Here is a 19,092-nt window from a genome sequence, read left to right on the forward strand (position 1 = left end):
AATTATATTTGGATATATTTGAACTAAACCGTACTCTAAACCTAGTCCAAATGACCGCCAACACACGTTCTTCCATTTCCGGCTGGCCATGAGCATTGGAACTGAAGCTCCGGCTATGTCTTCGTAGTCTCCGCCTCCACAACTTGCAAGCGGCTAATTGGCTTAGGAGGGAGCGAAATGGGCGGTGGTCTTCCTGGGGCCCGAGCACCGGCGAGCTCCCATGCTCTAGTCTTCTTCGCTGCCGGCAGCGCCTGTGGACGCGCCGGCTTCATGGTCGTGGCAGCGAGGCGCGAGCGTGGCAGAGTTGGGAATGTCGTCCTCGTCCTCGCTCTTGCCATAGACTTCGTTGGCCACCTCGTGGATCTCCTTGAAGGCCGCATCTATCTCCGTCTGACGCTGGCGGTACCGCCGACGATTGTGGTGGATTTCACAAGCGGTGCGATATGAGTCGACCAGCACCTCCTACTCCACCTGGTCCACGTTTGGCGCGATATAGCTGTGCCAGCGGTGAGTTGCTCCATTGCGTGTTGGTGCTTGTCGAGAAGGCGGAGGTTGTACTCCTGGTCGGCTTGCGCCTGTCAGAACAAGGCCTCCCGCTCGGCCAACACCATTTCGGTGTATTGAGCACGTGCCTAGCACATGGTGATGCTGACATGGACCGGCGAGGAGGGTGTCAGCGACTCATCATCAATTGCGTCTTCCTTTGGGACGTCCGCAGCTCCGACCTCCTTATGCTTGCCGGCAACAATAGTGGCATCTCCGTCTTCTGCTTGGACAAGACGTTGTGCCAAATGGATTTGGAACTCGAGGAGGCCATGAAGAATGTGGTGCGGCGAGGAGGAGGATGGATGCAGCTATAGCCGGGGATGGAGTTTAAATAGTCAATGAATGGCAGGAGAAGCGCCGAGGTGGTTAGTGGCAGAGTAGGTTCCTCGGCAACCGCGCATGTTTAACTTAGGGAGGCTGAATGACAGCCTGTCATTTGAACGCGGAAGAGTCACGTGCATTGGGAAACGATACGGGCGACGCTCACGACCGGCGCCGCTTCAATGCTAGAATGCCAGTGAGAGGTCGCGTCGGCATGAATATGGCACCGGTGCTCTGGAGCGGCGCTGGCCATTTCAGGTGGGATGGGGTATGGGCAAGGGAAGGGGTTTTTGGGTGGGCCATTGTTAGATAGAATCGAGCATGACAGCAGTCCGGACGCTCGCAAAACTCTCCAGGTTGTTTTCATATTGTTGGAAAAAGTAAGTTCAGACCGGTTGGCGGACCAATACAGTCAAAACACGTCCAGACCTTACGGCCTGGACGGTTGCAGACGTTGTTAAAAATGCCCTTGCATATTGTTTGAGACTTTAGTAATTCATTTAAAGTATTTTATAAAATACTCCCTTCGTTCCCAAATTTAAGTTTATTTAGAGATTACAACAAATGACTACATACGAAGCAAAATGAGTGAATCTACACATTAAAATATGTCTACATACATCTGTATGTTGTAGTCCATTTGAGATGTTTAGAAACATTTATATTTAGAAACGAAGGGTATGATAAGATTTGAATTCAAATGATTTTTGTTATGTAGTTTTTTTTAATTTGGAAGATATTTTGTTGTGCTGCGAGCCGGCTCTCCGGCAGATCTGGTCTCGTGCGTCCTCATGTCGGGTCAGAATTTTCTGAAATTCATGATTTGTTCATTTGTTCCCTTCCCTCCGGCCCCTGGCTCGCTCCACCTCCTCCCGTGTTGGGGACACAACATCCCGTATAGCATCGGTGCAACTCATCCCTTTTCTTAAAAACTCTCGAGGCGGCTTGCAGATTTAAAATCAATGATGTATATAAACTGGTTCATCAGGAGGTAAGGGGGCGAGCTGGGATTATTAAAGAAGCAGCCGTTCTCTATGAAATGTGCCTTCGATGCTACTGATTAGGGAGGTCGATCCGGCCCACTGGCAATTTGTTTTGGGCCGGCACCGCAGGACGGGTACGAGCCAGATTGTCCTATGGACGGCCAACTTTTTTTAGTACCACCTCGGATAAGCACGATACAAAATAAGTTTTTTTGTAAAGAAATATAAAAACTGAAAGCGTAAATTCACAGGAAGAAGCGTATTGTGACGGTGAACCTGACAAAGTCAATCCATGCTTTATTATTAGGCAAAGATAACGCACGCAGATGAACCGGCAATGGATGTACGGTGACAGACACACCTCCGAGTACATTAAGGGCCTGTATAATTTTGTCGAATGGCTGAGGCAAACAAGCAGAATGGTTTTATGTGTTGTCCATGCCCTAACCCTCTCAAGTTTTTAGCACATGCTATATGGGTGAAATGATGATACCATGCCAACTTTCAACCTTTTCAAAGTTCATTTCAAATGCTTTTGAATTTCAGGGTCCTATAGCTCAAAAAAATCAGTAAATGCATGAAAAATAACAAATAAAGTCAGAAAGGGTTGAAAATTGATGATGTGGCTTCGAATGGTGCATTTTGAACACACAAAAAGTCTGGAGTTCAAATAAGTTCAAAAAAATGAAATCCCTTTGTAACAGATGAGTTTCCGTATGAAACCCCGATACTTCGAAAGATATTGTCTGTGTTGTACACGAAGTGCATCTAGTTTTTGCTGTAACCCTCTCAACTTTTTAGCACATGCTATGTGGGTGAAATGATGATACCATGCCAACTTTCAACCTTTTCAGAGTTCATTTGAAAATGCTTTTGAATTTCAGGGTCTTATAGTCAAAAAAATCAGTAAATGCATGAAAAATAACAAATGAAGTCAGAAAGGGTTGAAAATTATTGATGTGTCTTTGAATGGTGCATTTTGAACACACAAAAAGTCCTGGAGTTCAAATAAGTTCAAAAAAATGAAATCCCTTTGTAACAGATGAGTTTCCGCATAAAACCCTCATACTTCAAAAGAGATTGTCCGTTTCGTACACGAAGTGCATCTAGTTTTTGCCGTAACCCTCTCAACTTTTTAGCACATGCTGTGTGGGTGAAATGATGATACCATGCCAACTTTCAACCTTTTCAGAGTTCATTTGAAATGCTTTTGAATTTCAGGGTCATATAGCTCAAAAAATCAGTAAATGCATGAAAAATAACAAATGAAGTCAGAAAGGGTTGAAAATTAATGATGTGGCTTTGAATGGTGCATTTTGAACACACAAAAAGTTTGGAGTTCAAATAAGTTCAAAAAAATGAAATCCCTTTGTCACATATGAGTTTCCGTATGAAACCCTGATACTTCGAAAGAGATTGTCCGTTTTGTACACGAAGTGCATCAAGTTTTTGCCGTAACCCTCTCAACTTTTTAGCACATGCTATGTGGGTGAAATGATAATACCATGCCAACTTTCAACCTTTTCAAAGTTCATTTGAAATGCTTTTGAATTTCAGGGTCTTATAGCTCAAAAAAATCAGTAAATGCATGAAAAATAACAAATGAAGTCAGAAAGGGTTGAAAATTGATGATGTGGCTTCGAATGGTGCATTTTGAACACACAAAAAGTCCTGGAGTTAAAATAAGTTCAAAAAAATGATATCCCTTTGTAACAGATGAGTTTCCGTATGAAACACTGATACTTCAAAAGATATTGTCCGTGTTGTACACGAAGTGTATCTAGTTTTTGCTGTGACCCTCTCAACTTTTTAGGGCATGCTATGTGGGTGAAATGATGATACCATGCCAACTTTCAACCTTTTCAGAGTTCATTTGAAATGCTTTTGAATTTCAGGGTCTTATAGCTCAAAAAAATCAGTAAATGCATGAAAAATAACAAATGAAGTCAGAAAGGGTTGAAAATTGATGATGTGGCTTTGAATGGTGCATTTTGAACACACAAAAAGTTTCAAGTTCAAATAACTTCAAAAAAATGAAATCCCTTTGTCACATATGAGTTTCCGTATGAAACCGTGATACTTCGAAAGAGATTGTCCGTTTTGTACACGAAGTGCATCAAGTTTTTGCCGTAACCCACTCAACTTTTTAGCACATGCTATGTGGGTGAAATGATAATAACATGCCAACTTTCAACCTTTTCAAAGTTCATTTGAAATGCTTTTGAATTTCAGGGTCTTATAGCTCAAAAAAATCAGTAAATGCATGAAAAATAACAAATGAAGTCAGAAAGGGTTGAAAATTGATGATGTGGCTTCGAATGGTGCATTTTGAACACACAAAAAGTCCTGGAGTTCAAATAAGTTCAAAAAATGATATCCCTTTGTAACAGATGAGTTTCCGTATGAAACACTGATACTTCGAAAGATATTGTCCGTGTTGTACACGAAGTGTATCTAGTTTTTGCTGTGACCCTCTCAACTTTTTAGGACATGCTATGTGGGTGAAATGATGATACCATGCCAACTTTCAACCTTTTCAGAGTTCATTTGAAATGCTTTTGAATTTAAGGGTCTTATAGCTCAAAAAAATCAGTAAATGCATGAAAAGTAACAAATGAAGTCAGAAAGGGTTGAAAATTGATGATGTGGCTTTGAATGGTGCATTTTGAACACACAAAAAGTTTCGAGTTCAAATAACTTCAAAAAAATGAAATCCCTTTGTCACATATGAGTTTCCGTATGAAACCGTGATACTTCGAAAGAGATTGTCCGTTTTGTACACAAAGTGCATCAAGTTTTTGCCGTAACCCTCTCAACATTTTAGCACATGCTATGTGGGTGAAATGATGATACCATGCCAACTTTCAACCTTTTCAAAGTTCATTTGAAATGCTTTTGAATTTCAGGGTCTTATAGCTCAAAAAATCAGTAAATGCCTAAAAAATAACAAATGAAGTCAGAAAGGGTTGAAAATTGATGATGTGGCTTCGAATGGTGCATTTTGAACACATAAAAAGTCTGGAGTTCAAATAAGTTCAAAAAAATAAAATCCCTTTGTAACAGATGATTTTCCGTATGAAACCCTGATACTTCGAAAGATATTGTCCGTGTATTACACGAAGTGCATCTAGTTTTTGCTATAACCCTCTCAACTTTTTAGGACATGCTATGTGGGTGGAATGATGATACCATGCCAACTTTCAACCTTTTCAGAGTTCATTTGAAATGCTTTTGAATTTCAGGGTCTAATAGCTCAAAAAATCAGTAAATGCATGAAAAATAACAAATGAAGTCAGAAAGGGTTTAAAATTGATGATCTGGCTTTGAATGGTGCATTTTGAACACACAAAAAGTCTGGAGTTCAAATAAGTTCAAAAAAATGAAATCCCTTTGTAACAGATGAGTTTTCGTCCGAAACCCTGATACTTCGAAAGAGATTGTCCATTTTGTACACGAAGTGCATCTAGTTTTTCCCGTAACCCTCTCAACTTTTTACCACATGCTATATGGGTGAAATAATGATACCATGCCAACTTTCAACCTTTTCAGAGTTCATTTGTAGTGCTTTTCAATTTCAGGGTCATTTAGCTCAAAGATGAACTAATATAAAACAGAATGAACTAATAGCAAAAAAAAGAAGTAATAGCTAAAAGAATGAATTAAAAATAATCAATTAAAATATTTTTTAAACTAAAATTAAAAAAGAAGTAATAGCAAAAGGAATCAACTAAAAAGCTTTTATAAACCTCTAGTATTTTTAAACTAAAATTATATAAAATTTATGCAACTAAAATTATCAAAGTATTTTCTGTTCAAAACAGTAAGAGGCAAAAAGAATTTTCATAAAATTGATAAAAAAGCAAAAAAGAAAATAAATAAGTAGACACAAAATAAACTTTAATGAAACTCTAATAGAAAAAAGAATGAACTAGAAAACTTTAATGAAACTCTAATAGCAAAAGGAATCAACTAAAAAGTTTTAAAAACCTCTAGTATTATTGAAACTAAAATTATATAAAATTTATGCAACTAAAATTATCAAAGTATTTTCTATTCGAAACATTATAAGCAAAAAGAAAAGAAATTAAATAAGTAGAAACAAAATAAAATAAATAATTAGAAAAATGAAATAAATAAGTAGAAACAAAATAGAGTAAATAAGTAGAAACAAAATAAAATAAGTAAGTAGAAACAAAATAAACTTTAATAAATCAGTAGAAACAAAATAAAATAAAATAGCAACAGTAAGTATTTTGTTGTAAGTAGAAACAAAATAAAATAAAGAAAGCAACAAAGAAAACAAAAAAGAAGTGCCATCTACTGGGCCACCACAGCCTGAATACGACTAGAAACCCAACCATGGGCCAGGATTCAGGCCCGCAACAGGCCCAGTAGGCCCACAGGCACATATTGACAGGTTAAGCCCGAAAGCCTGCAGTTGAGAGGAACTCGAGAGGGTGGGCGCAACAACGCTTATAAACCACCCTTGAGCTCTCTCAGCTAGCGAGGTGGGACTAAACTTTTGGCCGCGATGCGGGCAGCACAAGGCCTTTGGTCCCGATTGGTGGCACCAACCGGGACTAATGGGGTGCATTGGTACCGGTTCGTGGCACCAACCGGGACCAATGCCCCCCTTTAGTCCCGGTTGGTGCCACCAACCGGGACCAAAGGCCTCTGCTTCCCGCCCTTTGGCCTGCTGAAAAGAGGCATTTGGTCCTGGTTGGTGGCACCAACCTGGACTAAAGGGTGTCTTTGGTCCTGGTTGGTGCTATGAACCGGGACAAAAGGCCTGGGTATATAAGTAGCACTTAGGAAAATTTCACGAATTCATCGCCATTTGCCCCCCCCCCCCCGATGACGCCAAGCTCATCGACGCCGCCAGGCTGCCCCGATCGACGCCGTCCACCGCCCCGACGCTGCCCCGATCGACGCCGTCCACCGCCCCGACGCTGCCCAGATGCCGTCCGCGCGCCGCCCCGACGCTGTTCGCGCGCCCCCGTCGTCGCGCCCTGCCCCGTCACCGCCCGTGCCCCGACGCCGTCGCCGCGCGCCACCTGCGCCGTCGCCGTCACCTCCCCACGCCGCCCCGACGCCATCACCGCCCCGCGCCACCGCTGCCCTGACGCCGTCGCCGCGCCACCCCACGGTCCGGCGGCCTTTCGATGTTTTTTTCATATATGTGATGATGTTGATATGATGTTTTTTCATATCATGTTCTTATGATGTTTTTTGTGCATATGATGTTTTTTCATATGATGTTTTTTTCATATATGTATTAATTTTTCTATTTAGGTTGTTAATTAGTAGATAACGATTTTAGGTTAGTGCATTTCAGGTTAGTGTAGAGGAAAATGTAAAATAAGGAAAATGAAGAAAAGAGGAAGAAGGAAGAAGAAGAAGAAGAAAAAGAAGAAGAAGAAAAAGAAGGAGTGGAAAAAGGAAAATAAGAAGAGGAAGAAGGAGAAGAAGAGGAGAGGAGAAATAAATAAGAAGGGAAAAAAGAAGAAGAAAAGGAGAAGAAGAAAGAAATAGAGGAGAAGAAGAAAAAACAGAATTAGAATAATTCTGTTTTTTCTTCTTCTCCTCTATTCCTTTCTTGTTCTCCTCTTTTTTTTTCTTTTTTTTCTTCGATCTTCTCTATTCCTTTCTTCTTCTCCTCTTTTTTCTTCTTCGATCTTTTTTCCTCTTCTTACATGAGGAGGACAGGGGGTCGATATACCCCCTCCCCGATAACTTCGACATGAGGGGGGGGGTCGCCGAGGGTTCGAGGGGCGAGGGTCGAGAACTAGGGTAGAGGTTCGAGGGTCACCGAGGGTTCGAGGGTCGTCGAGGGGCCTAGGGTTCGCGGGTCGAGGAACGCCGAGGGGTCGAGGGTTCGAGGGTCGTCGAGGGGCCTAGGGTTCGAGGGTCGAGGAACGCCGAGGGGTCCAGGGTTCGAGGGTCGTCGAGGGGCCTAGGGTTCGAGGGTCGAGGAACGCCGAGGGGTCGAGGGCCGCCGAGGGTTCGAGGGTCGAGGGTCGAGGATCGCCGAGGGGTCGAGAGGTTGCCTAGCTAGTGTCAAAGTATTTAAGAAATCCATGACTTCATCATTAGCCGGAAGTAACCGGGGCATGATGGTACGAAGTTTTCCAAAGTTATTTTGGAAGGGAGTCCCGGATAGGATAATTCGTCTTTTTGTACGAATTTCAGCAAAGGCCTTCCAAGTAGCGATATTCGGAAGGCTCTTGCTGAACTGTGTACCAAAAAGCGAATTATCCTATCTGGGACTCCGTTCCAAAATAACTTTAGAGAGCTTCGTACCATCATGCGCCTGTTACTTTCGCCTAATGATGAAGACATGGTTTTGTTGAATCCCTTGACACTAGACAAACGTGACATGAGGGGGTCGAGGGTCGGGAAATAGGGTACATAGAGGGTCGTGGATCGCCGAGCGGTCGAGGGTCTGGCAATGTGCACAAGTTGATCCAAACCCTAGAAGCACTACCGAGGCCACCCAAATTTACCAAGTTAAAAGAGCATTGTCGTCGAGGCCGCCCCGAACCCTTGAAGCATTGCTGAGGCCACCCCAAACCCTAGAGAAGCGTCGAGGCCACTAATATGATTCCTTGTTATGATTAGGTAGCTAGGTCTACGTTTGCCACTAATATATCCACCTGCTGTCATGTTTGTATAATAATTGCCATGTTGTAATATTTGCAGAAACAATGGAGCATGGACGAGACGAGGCAACAGAAGAGGTGTTGGGGGACATAATCTTTGCCGGAGCTGATGTCTTGTCGTATCTTAACGACAATGATGGTTTGGAAGGACAGGGTGAAGAAGCAGGCTACGGTGATCGAACAATGGAGGAGGAAAGACATGATTATGATGGCTCCGGTGACCGAATGCCAGTGCAAGAAGGAGACCGTGATGACGGCTCCGGTGACCGAACAGAGTCCGGCCAGGTATATATATTAATTAAGCCTGTGCTGACTAGCTAATTGATGCATTCATTAGTTTGGTATGTACACATATTAATTAACTGTCGTCTTTCTTCTTTTTTCTAGCCCTCCGGATCGAGCACAACTTCAGTAAAGAAACGAGGCCCGAAGAAAAAGTTGCGCTCGGATGAAAGGTTTGAGATCACAGCAATCGCGCGCGATGGCCAACCGATTGAACCCATCCGGACCGAGGAAGCATTTTCTACTCAGTGCGGGGTTCTTGTTAGGGACAAGATCCCGATCAGCATCCACCAATGGTTTAAGCCTAAGAAGGAAGACCTTGAGGTGTCTTATGTCAACGATATGCAGAAAGATGATCTTTGGACCGCGCTGAAGGAAAATTTCACCCTACCACAAGAGGAGGATCCAGAGAAGCCAGGTAAAGAGCAATTGATCAAGTCTCATGCTCCTAAGAAGATGGGAGATCTATTCAGGAGGTGGAAGAATGAGCTGAAAACATCGTTTGCCGACCAAGAAAAGACACCAGAATTCACCGGCCGGTATGAGAAGATCAAAGATCACTGGCCCGCATTTGTGGCCCACAAGACATCGGACAAGAGTAAGAAGATGTCAGCGACAAACAAGAAAAATGCTACGAAGAAGCAGCTTCACCATCACACGGGGTCAGGTGGCTACCTCAAAGCCGGCCCGGCCATTGTGGGCCAAGGCTGAGAATGACCTGCTTCATAAAGGGGTTGAACCGGAGACATTGAACTGGCCAGACCGTTGCTAGACTTGGTTCTTCGGGGTTGGCAGAACCTTGGACCCTGTATCAGGGAAGTGCGTTTGGACGAACGACCAACTTAACATACCCGTCAAGAAGCTTCATCAATATAGTGATGCAGCACAGCAAGGGACGTTCGTTCCAGACAGAGAGAACGATGAGCTCACAATGGCCCTTGGGAATCCTGAGCACCCTGGACGTACACGAGGCACGCCAGGCTCCGTTCCGTGGAAGGCTGGGTTTCCGGACGTAGGTGGTTCCAAATGCCAGGGGAGGAGGAAGAAAGTGGAGCAGACCCAACTCCAGGCGCTGCACGCAAGGGTACAAGGGCTAGAGGAACGAGAAGTAGTTCGCAGCAAGCGACCTGCCGAAGCTACCCTCGAAGCTACCCCGCCATCTCAGCGGAGAAGCGGTGTGGCTTCCACCGAGCTACTTCAGCTGGAGCCTGTCTTCACGGCTCCTGCTAGCTACCCCGTGGATGCTATCACAGAGTCTCAACATTGCCACCTTATGACGCAGTGGCAGAACTTCAAAGTAAAGGCGGCTGTCGGCTCTGTTCGACCTCCTGAACCCGACGCAACTTTTCACTGCCATCCAATTCCAGAAGGATATGCTAGGGTGATGGTGGATGAAATAATGGAGGGATTTGAGGACCTCGAGCTTGACCACCCTACCAGTGGAGGGGAGACTCGGCTAGGTTCTTCTCTGAAGACTCCATGCCTATGGCGGAAGGAGCTCATCAACCTTCCGAACTAGACGCCTCCGCCTCCTCCTCCTCCTCCTCCGGCGAGTCAGGGCACTCTGCCTCCTCCTCCGCCTCCTCCTCCGGTGAGTGATCAGGGCACTCAGCCTCCTTCTCCGGCACGTGGCGGCACTCCGCCTCCTTCTCCGCCTGCGTCGGCGCGCCCGAGTAGCCAGCCTCCTCCTTCTCCGCCTCGTCAGCAAGGGCGGAAGAGACCCGCCGCCGCTCTGGCTGCTCCGGCGCGTCGTAGTCCTTCTCCTCCGCCTCCTAAGCAAGGAAAGAAGACAGCCGTAGCAGCTTCGTCTGCTCCGGCGTCTAGCAGTACAGCCAGAGGCGGGAGGCAATACAGATTCGGTCCATCTCTCAAGCCTCTAGAGAAGTTACCATACGAGAGGACCATGAAGGAAACCGCGAAGATCATGGAAGACGAAGTGACAAACTTCTTTCAAGCGGTGAAAGCAAAGAAACATCCACCTCCGGAGGAGAAGATAGATCCGGTGAAAGTAAAGCGCACAATCGATGCCCTGAAGAAATCACCACCGTCTCCGCCGCGATCCAACTATGAGCGCATAACAGAGCTGACATATAAGAAAGCAGAGCGGTCGGGAAGTACTCGCAGTCATCAAAGGTTAGCAGAACTGAGTGGGAAAAAATTGCCCAGCTCGGCGAACAAGCGAACCAATCGTGCCCCCCGCTCAAGGTGTCTAGCGATATCGTCGCTAATCATCCGGAGATTTTGCCCAATACCAATCTTGGAGATTACCTTCCCGACGATGTACATTATGATTTCTTGGAGGTGGACGAACACAAATATCATTACGGGAAGCTTCTCGTCAAAGATGAAAGATCTCTAACAACAATGATGCAAAGATTCCATGATTGGTACATGAAAACCTGCAGAGAGTCTGGGGGGAAGGATACTTTGACGCTGAGAGTTAAAGAGGAGCATGACCTCGTTGGAATTGAACTGTTGTCTATTCCATTCGAGGAGTTCTTCCAGTTTTTCAATCAAAAGGCCCTCGATAAATTAACGGTCACTTGGTACTGTCTGTAAGTACTACTTCTGTCATTAAGTCTCTATATATAGCTCGGCTCTTTCATTGCATGTATATATAATTATCCTCACTATATTATGCAGATTGAAGATCGCCGAATTGAAGAAAAGACAAATCGGTGATATTGGGTTCATTAACACAAGTCTCATAGATGCATATACGGTTGAATTTCATGCCAAAGATACCGAGGCCAACTTGCTACAATCGTTGGTAGTAAATCAAAACAAAGCTATAATACTCTTTCCTTACAACTTCAAGTGAGTGCCACTATCTTGTGCATATTCCGTTTCCTTTATTAGTCGAGGTTAGTAATTGATGAGTTATGCATGCGTGCGCAGGTTCCATTATATTCTCCTAGAGATTAAGCTTGAGCGGGGACTAGTAACCGTCTTAGACTCGAGACGAAAAGATCCACAGGAGTATGCGGACATGACTGAAATCCTCGAGAAGTAAGTTAAATCGATCATTATCGCACCATATCGGCAACTTTGTTCATTTCCTGATATCAAGTAATTGTTTTCTTTGTCTGGCAGGGTTTGGAAAAAATTCACCGCAAAAGCTCCGGGACTGCTGAGGAAGCTGCGATTTACACACCCGAAAGTAAGTACTACTAGCTAGTTCCGCGCATCTCCTAGTGATTCAAGCGCTAGTTTCATCAATACCATTTAGCATGCTTGCTTACCAGTTTGATTGACCTCTATTTCTTGTAAAGTGGTTGTGGCAGGAAGCCGGGAATAATTACTGTGGATACTACGGTTGCGAGTACATCCGCCACACGACCTGTGAGCGGTGCTACTCTAACAAACAATATGAAGTGCGTAAGCAATAATATTCACAATTTTATTTTATTACCATCATTTGTGTTGAGTTTCATTCATTCGTATATATGTATTGACCCCCTTCTTCAAATTAGATGTTTCGGATGCGGGATGAACTCCTAGCACCAGATCGCATGCGAGCAATTCAAGAGGAATTGGCGGGATTCTTTCTTGACCACGTGATCGATAAAGACGGAGAATACCATGTGGACCCTGAGTTCATATATAATTAGGGGATTATATTGTATATATGTAGCCAGTAGCGTTGGATAGATATACGAAAACTTGTTGTTCGACCAATCTGTCAGAGAAGGAGAGGTCGATATCACTTCTCTCTGTATGCATATGTTCATGACGATCTTCTGTACTTAATGGTTTCCTTAATTTGCTTACTAGCTAGCGTGTCGAGTCCTCTCTATACGTATAGTACGTAGCGTCGACCAAGCACGGAGATAAGAGAGGACACTTCTCTCTATTAATTAGCTAGCTAACACAATATATGAAACACCTAAATTAACCCTACAAAACCCCCCAACCCCCCCCCCCTTCAGAAAAAAAAACAAAAACCCCAGCCCCTGAACTGCTGACGCGTGGTAGCTTATTGGTCAACCGGGACCAAAGGCCCTCCTGCCTGGGCTCACCGCAGCGGCCACGTGGAGGCCCATCTGTCCCGGTTGGTATAAGAACCGGGACTAAAGGTATAGGGCTTTAGTACCGACCCTTTAGTCCCAGTTCCCCAACCGGGACAAATGGGCCTTACGAACCAGGACAAATGGCCCTTTTTCTACTAGTGTCGTATTCCACCAGAATTTTGTTGCATCCATATTGTCCAGCCAATAACAGAACGTTGAGGAGCATGAGCTTAGGCGATTGTAGCATCGTTGACGTAGGTGATTTCACTACAGCTAGCCATAACAACAAAAACCTCGACCATTTCTAATAATAGCAATAATTCCTCCACAACCCGAATCCTCATGGAAAGAAGCATCTACGTTGAGTTTAATAAACCCTTGTATCAATCTTACCCAACTATGCCTCCAAATACTTGTTGATTTCTTCTTCTTTGCCCTTACATAGTTTTACACCAGAGTTGAAATTGCTTGCGTTGTCTTGACTAGATGTTCTACATGTTCACCTCAGACCACATGCCGGCGCTCCAACCACAAATACCAGACCAAAGCTTCAAGCAGTTCCTCTCTAGATACATCGGGTAAAAGAGGGGCACTCACATTCATGTCCAACAAAAGATCAACCAGAACCGAACTACCTTCACGTTCAATAGCACATTCATCAGCGATGAATTTCTCTACACCTAAGAATTTCCAGACTTATTTTAGGCCGAAGCATTGAAAGAACTTCTGCATGATGCTCTCGTAATCATGCTGACACAACGGGCAATGTGAGATGTTCTGCATGTGGTGATTAGCAAGGACTCCCATATATGGGATCACACCCAAAAGGATCTGCCAACAATTTATTTTATTCTTTGCTAGAATTTGTAGTGACAACAGATTGCGCCACACTCGACAAACTAGAGCCAATATGTTGTTGTGTGCGGCGCAACTCGCCCACCCCCCACCCCGTGTTGGTGATCCCATTCCAACTGGTATGAAGATTTGATTGAAAAAAAACCTTCCAGTTAAAGTGCCTTGAAGTAAAACCTTCCAACATTCTTAAAGCTAATGGGTTTTTCAAAATCCTGTTTGCATCAATGAGCCAAAAAAAATCGCATTCAACTTTTCATCCCACCTGCTACATGCTATGTTGGTTGATCTATGAAACTTTAGTAAGAACAACATTACCTAGTCTAGTTGTGATCCTTCCCGATGGAATGCTAGGTATCCAATGGTCACCCCAAATATTTATTTTTGTACCATCACCAACCCTCCAAATGTAGCCTTTCTTGAAAGTTTGCAAACCTGCCCAAAGACTTTGCCAAGTAAAGGAGCTACCCTTCTCCATCTGACAATTGAGTAGGTAACCATCTGAAAAATTATCTTGCTCTTAAAATTTTAGCAAAGAGAGATACTGGTTTTTCTATAAGGTGCCAAATTTATTTTGACAACATGGCCAAGTTAAAACAGTGCAAATCACTGAAGCCCATTCCACCATGTTTCTTTGGGGTACACATCTTCCACCGTGCGAACAAGTGAATACTTTGAGAGATGAATGAGCAATTACAAAAATACTTTGGCCTAAAAACCATGTTTTAGATTACTTGCACTTTTGGCATGATCTAGTTTGTTACTGAGCAGAGTTTTTGGAGCCTTGACAAGGGAGTTACACTAATACTTTGTTTCTTCGACATTCCCCTCACATCCTAAGTAATGTTTTCGCTACAATTAAACTCAAATGAATAAGCTATTAAGTAAGAGTCCAAGTATTTATTTTAATGATAGACTAAGCTTTGATAAGGAGCATAGGAATTTTTGCTGAAGCTCTAGTGGTATAGTTATCAAAATATATTATATAACTGAGCATGTGCTGCCTTGTACATGCTATCTTGCTTATAGTTTGCAGAGAAAATAAGGATACATCTTTGGGCAGCGATCTTCATTGGTAAGCTAGATGTATAACTCCATAGGTTTGTCAACCTTTTTGCTCGAGGACGAGCAACATTTAAGTTTTGGGAGGTTGATGAGTGATTTTTTGCATCACTTTTAGAGTCTATCCATATCCATCTAGCAATGTTCACGCTCATAACGCATAGTTTCCTATCTTTACACATTTTACCAAGTTCGTTGCACAATTTTCGGTTTTTATTAGTTTTCTTTTGTTTTGTTGCCTTTGTAGGTGTATTGGCATGCTTATAGAATTACCGCATGAAAAAGGAGGAAGTTGGGACCAAATGGTAGAATTTCCAGGCATCAGATTCCGGTCATATGGACAGTTGGGACCAAATGGTAGAATTTCCAGGCATCAGATTCTGGTCATATGGATAGTTTGATATTACCATGGGTGTATCAGCTTTCCAAGAAGAATCCAATGAGGCCAAGAACGCCAATATCGGAGTTCATATGAAGAAACTACCACCAAAATACGAAACTGCACGTGTGGTGTCCAGATGAGAAGACGACATCTGGTACAACCACGCATGGCCGTACAAGCCTCCGGAGGCTGCAAAATCCGCCATAACTTTCACGATTCTTCACCGATTTGTTCTTATGCGATCCTTGGCGACAAAGGAGGTATCTAACAGTACCACTGAAGCTGAATATAAAGTTGTAGCCAATGTCACAGCGGAACTTATTTGGGTACAACCTTTACTTTGTGAGTTGGAGATCCAGCAGCTGCCTCTTTTTCTTTGATGTGAGAACAACAAATTGGTGCTACATAACTTTCGTGTATTCCGGCATTTCATGCACAAACAGAACACATCGAAGTGGATTACCATTTCGTCATGTTGCACAGATCAAGTTCATCTCTTCTAAAGATTAACTTTTGCGGACATCTTCATAAAGTCGTTGTCATTATCCTAGTTTGAGGTTTGGTGGCACAATCTCAACCTGACTCTACATGGTTAGGTCTTGTATTTTTACATATTTACACACTATAAATATACACGAGACGTCATCCCCTCATATATTATTTCTCTATAAACCCTACGTCTTACACGTGGCATGGAGCACTGGACGCTTGTGGACAGCGCTGGAGGCATGGCTGAGATGAGGTGCCACGGGCAGGAGGAGCAAGCTCGGATCAATGACAATCAGAGGAGTAATTGACAAAAAACTACCACATTTCACGTTAGCGTCCCACAGAACTACCACTTTTTGAAAACTGACCAAAAACTCCAGTTTAGCGCTGATTTCGTGACAAAAAACTACCACATCGCGTTGATGACCGTTTCAAGCGTTTTAAACGTCTTTCTGACAGATCCGGCCCACCTGTCAGGACGGAGGCCGTGCTAACGACTAACGGCGCTCGCCTGGCGCCCGTTAGCCGCGCGCGTTGGTCGGGCCCGGTCGGACCAGGACTAACCTGGCCGACCGGCTCGCTCGTCGTCCCACCACCTCACTCTCCCCCCGAGCTCACTAACCTAGCCGTCTTCATTCATGGCGGCGGCGGATCCAAACTCCGGCGCCGAATCGCTTGGAGGAGCGCCCCCCGACGTGCTGGGCGGCGGGGATGCCGTCTTCGTTGAGGTTGATAACTGGCTAGGCAGCAGTTTTCTCCTTGAAAACCAATCCCAGCCTCAACCTGAGCCATCCCAGACGATTGTGAGGCGGCGTGTAGCAGCGTCGAAGGGAAGAGGCGCAGGTCGAGGGCGGCGCAAGCTTCCTTGTCCTGCTGGCGGCGCGAGGTATGGCAAGCTTCCTTGTCCTGCTTCCTTGTCCTGCTGTCCGATCTGTAATTGTTTTTCTGAAATGATTTGTTTTGTTAGGAATCATGATATATAGGATAGTTGCATAGTTAGATTTACATTAGAACCATGTTTGAGCACAACAGGAATTGAAATCTGCTGGGAACATTAACAATTTGTTTTGCTGTGACTGAATCCAAAATGTCAGAAAATAGAAAATTTGAACTGTCAGACACTAAATATTGTGTAGACCATTTAATTATAAATTTTCCAATTTGTGGTGCAGTATTGATGACCCCAAGTGGGAAATTTGGTTCCATTTCTTAGCCAGAGAATCTGTGGTTAGAGGAATTTACTAGTCAGACATATCATTTTTGACTATGGTTTCTCTCATTCGGAGTGAGGGCTACTCAACTGATTATTATATGTACTATGTTGTCGATGAGGAGAAAGGAATAGAAGGTATAGAGCATCTTGGTTCTGAACATGATGTGCAGCAGATGTTGATTCACTTTGAGAAGGAGAAGAGTGTGAACATACGAGTTGTCAGAGCAGATGAGCCATGTAATGCAGATGAAAATAGAGATAGTTATTTTGCTGAACATTGCATTAACACTCGACAAAGTTGCACAAAGTTGGTGGATGCAGTCATTGACAGAAAGGATGAGCTTAAGAACAGTAGTCTACAGATGGAAGATGACTTTAACCATTTTGAAGGTGACACTGATGTGTCTGAATTTCTTTCTGATGATGTGCAGTCAGGTTCAGATGACAACAATGTGCAATCACATCCAGGTTCCCCCTCTGAAGAAGAAGCTCCAGAAGTAGATACATCAGTGGTCCAGAAACTTAAGCCAGTCAGAAACCCTGGTCCAACCATTAGATCCCACCAAGAGGTTCAAAAAGAGGTAAAACCAGAATGGTTTCCTGAAGTAGATGAATTTTGTTTTCCTGGTGATGTTGGCATTAGTGATGAAGAAGAAGAGCCTGAAGGAGCTTTCAAACTAGCAAGTGGCAGGAAGAGAGTGTTGAAGAAGTCAAAGGATAGGGTATGGTTGAATGAGAAGCTTCCAGATCCACATGAACAGTTTTGTAAGGGATTGTGCTTCACCACTGTTTATGAGTTCAGAGATGCACTTAGGGATTTTCACATCAGGACTCTGAGGAATTTCCAGTATCACAGAAATGCCCCTGATAGGATTATTGTTTGGTGCTCAGAGAGAGCCCATGGATGTGATTTTCATATCAGTGCATCTAAGATAGCTCATGAAAAAACTTTCTGCATCAAGAAGTGTGATATGCTGCATAGTTGTGGAGCATGTGCAGAGACCACAAAGGTTACTACAAAGTGGTTGTCCAAATCAGTACAACCAGCATTGAGAGAAGACATTAGATCTCCTGTGGATGCATTAGTAAAGAAGACTAAGACTAAATTCTCAGTTGATGTTTCAAGAAGTGTTGCCTATAGGGCAAGGAGGAAGGCTGTTGGTGTGGTGCAAGGTGACCACAGGCAGCAGTACTTGAGGCTGAGGGATTATCTTCAAGCTGTTCTTGATACAAACCCTGGGAGCAGGTGTATTATAACAACATTTGTTGACCCAGAAAACCCTGCACCCACTCCTAGATTCAAGTACATGTTCTACTGTTTGGCAGCTTCAAAGGAAGGGTTTCTTAATGGTTGTAGACCATTTATAGGTAAATATTTCCTGATTGTGTTGTACATATTTGTGTGTCAATTTTCTTCTGTAGCTAATGTGTGACTCCATCCAGGGCTTGATGGATGTTTCATCAAGTTAACCACTGGACAACAAATTCTTGCTGCCACAGGAAGGGATGGCAACAACAACATCTACCCTATAGCTTTTGGTGTGGTTGACAAGGAAGATGGAGACAGTTGGACTTGGTTTTTAACTCAGTTGAGATGCTGCATTGGTAGTGGCAACAAATTTGGAACATACACAATAATATCTGACAGACAAAAGGTTAGAAACTAAATCATTGATCATAGTTGCTATAGTAATTCAGTGAATTATTTGAGTGTGTTCATATGTAGATCTATTTTGTGAATGTACAGGGATTACTTAAGGCAATAAATGAAGTGTTCCCTGATTCACCTCAAAGATTCTGTCTTAGGCACATATATGCCAACTTCCAATCAGCTGGTTACAGAAGCAAAGAACTAAAGAAGTATGTTGACAAGGCTAGCTACTCTTATACTAGACATGGGCATGAATTAGGGATGGCAGAGCTGAAAGCACAGTGTGAGGATGCTTGGAAATGGCTTAAAATATAGAAGTCTCTGCTTGGGCTAGGTATGCTATGGACCATACTTGCAAAACAGATCTAGTTGTGAACAACCTTAGTGAAGTCTTCAACAAGATGATACTTGATGTTAGATCCAAACCAATAAGGACAATGTTTGAAGGGATCAGGACAAAGCAGATGATCAAGAGGCAACAGACTAGGCAGAAGTTACAGACTTGCAGGTGGACAATCACACCAAATTACTCAGAGATTCTAGAGGAGAATAAAAAATATGCCAAGTACTGCCAGGCTGACAGAGCTGGTGAAACAATTTGGCAAGTAAGAAGCAAAGAAAAGCAATACTGTGTGGACATGG

This window comes from Triticum aestivum, chromosome 3D (genome assembly GCF_018294505.1).
Source record: "Triticum aestivum cultivar Chinese Spring chromosome 3D, IWGSC CS RefSeq v2.1, whole genome shotgun sequence".
NCBI classification, from domain to species: domain Eukaryota; kingdom Viridiplantae; phylum Streptophyta; class Magnoliopsida; order Poales; family Poaceae; genus Triticum; species Triticum aestivum.